The sequence below is a fragment of the Arachis hypogaea genome, chromosome 16 (assembly GCF_003086295.3).
Source record: "Arachis hypogaea cultivar Tifrunner chromosome 16, arahy.Tifrunner.gnm2.J5K5, whole genome shotgun sequence".
Lineage (NCBI taxonomy): Eukaryota > Viridiplantae > Streptophyta > Magnoliopsida > Fabales > Fabaceae > Arachis > Arachis hypogaea.
This window is the reverse complement of record NC_092051.1, coordinates 102,713,992-102,718,846: the sequence shown is the minus strand read 5'-3', so window position 1 is coordinate 102,718,846 and position 4,855 is coordinate 102,713,992. Positions and strand designations below refer to the sequence as shown.

Here is a 4,855-nt window from a genome sequence, read left to right as displayed (position 1 = left end):
GAGCAAAAATCAGATTCAGAGGTTGAAGAAGGACTGCTGATGCTGTTGGATTCTGACCTCCCTGCACTCAAAATGGATTTTCTAGAGCTACAGAACTCAAAATGGCGCGCTTCTAATTGCGTTGGAAAGTAGACATCCATGGCCCTCCAGAAATATATAATAGTCCATACTTTGCCCAATTTTAGACGATGAAAACCGGCGTTCAACGCCAGCTCTCTGCCCAATTCTGGCGTCCAGCGCCAGAAACAAGTTGCAAAGTGGAGTTCAACGCCCAAACTGGCACAAAAGCTGGCGTTCAACTCCAAGAATGACCTCTCCATGTGTAGACTTCAAGCTCAGCCCAAGCACACACCACGTGGGTCCCGGAAGTGGATTTATGCATCAATTACTTACTTCTGTAAACCCTAGTAGCTAGTTTATTATAAATAGGACCTTTTACTATTGTATTAGACATCTTTGGTCTCAGTTTTAATCCATTGTTCATTTTAGGAGACTATTGATCACGTTTAGGGGGCTGGCCATTCAGCCATGCCTGGACCTTTCACTTATGTATTTTCAACGGTAGAGTTTCTACACTCCCTAGATTAAGGTGTGGAACTCTGTTGTTCCTCAAAGATTAATGCAGAGTACTACTGTTTTCTATTCAATTCATCTTATTTTGCTTCTAAGATATTCATTCGCACTTCAACCTGAATGTGATGAACGTGACAATCATCATCATTCCCTATGAACGCGTGCCTGACAACCACTTCTGTTCTACATTAGATTGAATGAGTATCTCTTAGATCTCTTAATCAGAATCTTCGTGGTATAAGCTAGATTGATGGCGGCATTCATGAGAGTCCGGAAAGTCTAAACCTTGTCTATGGTATTCCGAGTAGGACTCTGGGATTGAATGACTGTGACGAATTCCAACCTCGCGAGTGCTGGGCGTAGTGACAGACGCAAAAGGATAGTAAATCCTATTCCAGTACGATCGAGAACCTCCAAGATGATTAGCCATGCAGTGACAGCGCATCGGACCATTTTCACAGAGAGGAATAGGATGCAACTAACGACAAGGGTGATGCCTCCAGACGATTAGCCGTGCTGTGACAGAGCATTTGGACCATTTTCCCGAGAGAGATCGAAAGTAGCCATTGGCACCGGTGACATCCTTACATAAAGCCAGCCATAGAAAGGAGTAAGATTGATTGGATGAAGACAGCAGGAAAGCAGAGGTTTAGAGGAACGAATGAATCTCCATACGCTTATCTGAAATTCTCACCAATGATTTACATAAGTATTTCTATCCTTATTTTATTAATCATTTTTCGAAAACTCCATAACTATTTTATATCCGCCTAACTGAGATTTACAAGATGACCATAGCTTGCTTCAAGCCAACAATCTCCGTGGGATTCGACCCTTACTCACGTAAGGTATTACTTGGACGACCCAGTGCACTTGCTGGTTAGTTGTGCGAAGTTATGAACCATGGTATTGGCATCATGTTTTTGGCGCCATTACCAGGGAAAGAAAGAGCGATGAATTTTACATAATCAAAGTGTAATCACAATTTCTGCGCACCAAGTTTTTGGCGCCATTGCCGGGGATTGTTTGAGTTTGGACAACTAACGGTTCATCCTGTTGCTCAGATTAGGTAATTTTCTTTTTGTTTTCTTTTCAAAAATCTTTCAAAAATTTTTCTTTTGTTTTCGAAAAAAAAATAATAAAAATAATATTTTCAAAAATAAATTATTCTATGGCTTCAAAACTTTCAAGAATGAATTCTAGTGTTTCATAAAGCATGTCTGGCTGTAAAGCCACGACTGTAGGGCATGTTAGACGTGTCATGTCTGAGTTACATACTAAAGCTTGGCTGGCTATTAAGCCATGCCTGACCCTTTGATTGGAGCTTTAGACTAAAGAGCATAAGACTCCTGGAATTCATATTAAAGATTTTGAAATCCTTATTTTTCTTTTTCAAAATGATTTTCGAAAAACATTAAAAGAAAATACAAAAAAATTATAAATTCATAAAAATCAAAAATATCTTGTGTTTCTTGTTTGAGTCTTGAGTCATGTTATAAGTTTGGTGTCAATTGCATACTCATCTTGCATTTTTCGAAAACTCTCATGCATTCATAGTGTTCTTCATGATCTTCAAGTTGTTCTTGGTAAGTCTTCTTGTTTGATCTTTGCATTTGCATGTTTTGTGTCTTTTCTTGTTTTTCATATGCATTCTTGCATCCATAGAGTCTAAGCATCAAAGAATTCTAAGTTTGGTGTCTTGCATGTTTTCTTTGCATTAAAAATTTTTCAAAAATGTGTTCTTGATGTTCATCATGATCTTCATAGTGTTCTTGGTGTTCATCTTGACATTCATAGCATTCTTGCATGCATTCATTGTTTTGATCTAAAAAAATTCATGCATTGCATAATTTTCATGTTTTTCTCTCTCATCATAAAAAAATTCAAAAATAAAAAAAATATCTTTCCCTTTTTCTCTCATCAAATTCAAAAATTGGATTGACTTTTTAAAAAATTTTTAAAATCAAGTTGTTTCTTATGAGTCAAATCAAATTTTCAATTTGAAAATCTTATCTTTTTCAAAATCTTTTTCAAAATCAAATCTTTTTCAAATTTCTTAGTTATTTTCGAAAATTCCAAAAATATTTTTCAAAATCTTTTTCTTATTTTTATATCAAATTTTCGAAAATAACAATAACAATTAATGTTTTGATTCAAAAATTTCAAGTTTGTTACTTGCTTGTTAAGAAAGATTCAAACTTTAAGTTTTAGAATCATATCTTGTGATTTCTTGTGAATCAAGTCATTAATTGTATTTTTAAAAAAATCAAATATTTTTTTCAAAAACTAATTTCTATCATATCTTTTCAAAAATATCTTCTTATCTCACCTTTTCCAAAAATTTGATTTCAAAATATCTTTTCTAACTTCCTAACTTCTTATCTTTTCAAAATTTGTTTTAACTAACTAACTAACTTTTTGTTTGTTTCTTATCTTTTTCAAAACTACCTAACTAACTCTCTCTCTCTCTAATTTTCGAAAATATCTCCCCCTTTTTCAAAATTTCTTTTTAATTAACTAATTATTTCAATTTTTAATTCTTAATTTTCGAAAATTACTAACATTTTTCAAAAACTATTTTCGAAAATCACTAACTCTTTTTCAAAAATTATTTTCGAAAATTCTCCTTCTCTCTCATCTCCTTCTATTTATTTATTCATCTACTAACACTTCATCCCACCCAAATTCGAACCCCCTCTTCCATCTGTGTTCGAATTTCTTCTTCTTCTTTTCTTCTACTCACACTGGGACCTCTATACTGTGGTAAAAAGGACCCCTATTATTATTATTTTTCTGTTCTCTCTTTTTTCATATGAGCAGGAGCAGGAGCAGATCCAGAACCTGAAAGGACTCTGAAGAGGAAACTAAGAGAAGCTAAATTACAACAATCCAGAGAGAACCTTTCAGAAATTTTCGAACAGGAAGAGGAGATGACAGCCGAAAATAATAATAATGCAAGGAGAATGCTTGGTGACTTTACTGCACCTAATTCCAATTTACATGGAAGAAGCATCTCCATTCCTGCCATTGGAGCAAACAACTTTGAGCTGAAACCTCAGCTAGTTTCTCTGATGCAGCAGAACTGCAAGTTTCATGGACTTCCATCTGAAGATCCTTTTCAGTTCTTAACTGAATTCTTGCAGATCTGTGATACTGTTAAGACTAATGGAGTAAATCCTGAAGTCTACAGGCTCATGCTTTTCCCTTTTGCTGTAAGAGACAGAGCTAGAGTGTGGTTGGACTCTCAACCCAAAGACAGCCTGAACTCTTGGGATAAGCTGGTCACGGCTTTCTTAGCCAAGTTCTTTCCTTCTCAAAAGCTGAGCAAGCTTAGAGTGGATGTTCAAACCTTCAGACAGAAAGAAGGTGAATCCCTCTATGAAGCTTGGGAAAGATACAAACAGTTGACCAAAAAGTGTCCTTCTGACATGCTTTCAGAATGGACCATCCTGGATATATTCTATGATGGTCTGTCTGAGTTATCTAAGATGTCATTGGATACCTCTGCAGGTGGATCCATTCACCTAAAGAAAACGCCTGCAGAAGCTCAAGAACTCATTGACATGGTTGCAAATAACCAGTTCATGTACACTTCTGAAAGGAATCCTATGAATAATGGGACGCCTATGAAGAAGGGAGTTCTTGAGGTTGATACTCTGAATGCCATATTGGCTCAGAACAAAATATTGACTCAGCAAGTCAATATGATTTCTCAGAGTCTGAATGGAATGCAAGCTGCATCCAACAGTACTCAAGAGGCGTCTTCTGAAGAAGAAGCTTATGATCCTGAGAACCCTGTAATAGCAGAGGTGAATTACTTAGGTGAACCTTATGGAAACACCTATAACTCATCATGGAGAAATCATCCAAATTTCTCATGAAAGGATCAAAAGCCTCAACAAGGCTTTAATAATGGTGGAAGAAACAGGTTTAGCAATAGCAAGCCTTTTCCATCATCCACTCAGCAATAGACAGAGAATTCTTAGCAGAACCCATCTAGCTTAGCAAACTTAGTCTCTGATCTATCTAAGGCCACTGTGAGTTTCATGAATGAAACAAGGTCTTCCATTAGAAATTTGGAAGCACAAGTGAGCCAGTTGAGTAAAAGGATCACTGAAATCCCTCCTAGTACTCTCCCAAGCAATACAGAAGAGAATCCAAAAGGAGAGTGCAAGGCCATTGACATAACCATAATGGCCGAACCCAAAGAGGGAGAGGAGGACGTGAATCCCAAGGGGGAAGACCTCCTGGGACGTCCAGTGATCAATAAGGAGTTTCCCTC

The 4,855-nt window shown here is 36.6% G+C and overlaps 1 non-coding gene across 1 annotated transcript; it reads right to left on the bottom strand.

The window, feature by feature from the left end:
* Window positions 1–3,899: 3,899 nt before the first annotated feature.
* On the bottom strand, window positions 3,900–4,007 carry LOC112761401 (small nucleolar RNA R71). The gene has a single exon (XR_003181796.1). It is a non-coding gene; the product is annotated as a small nucleolar RNA R71 (small nucleolar RNA).
* Window positions 4,008–4,855: the final 848 nt, after the last annotated feature.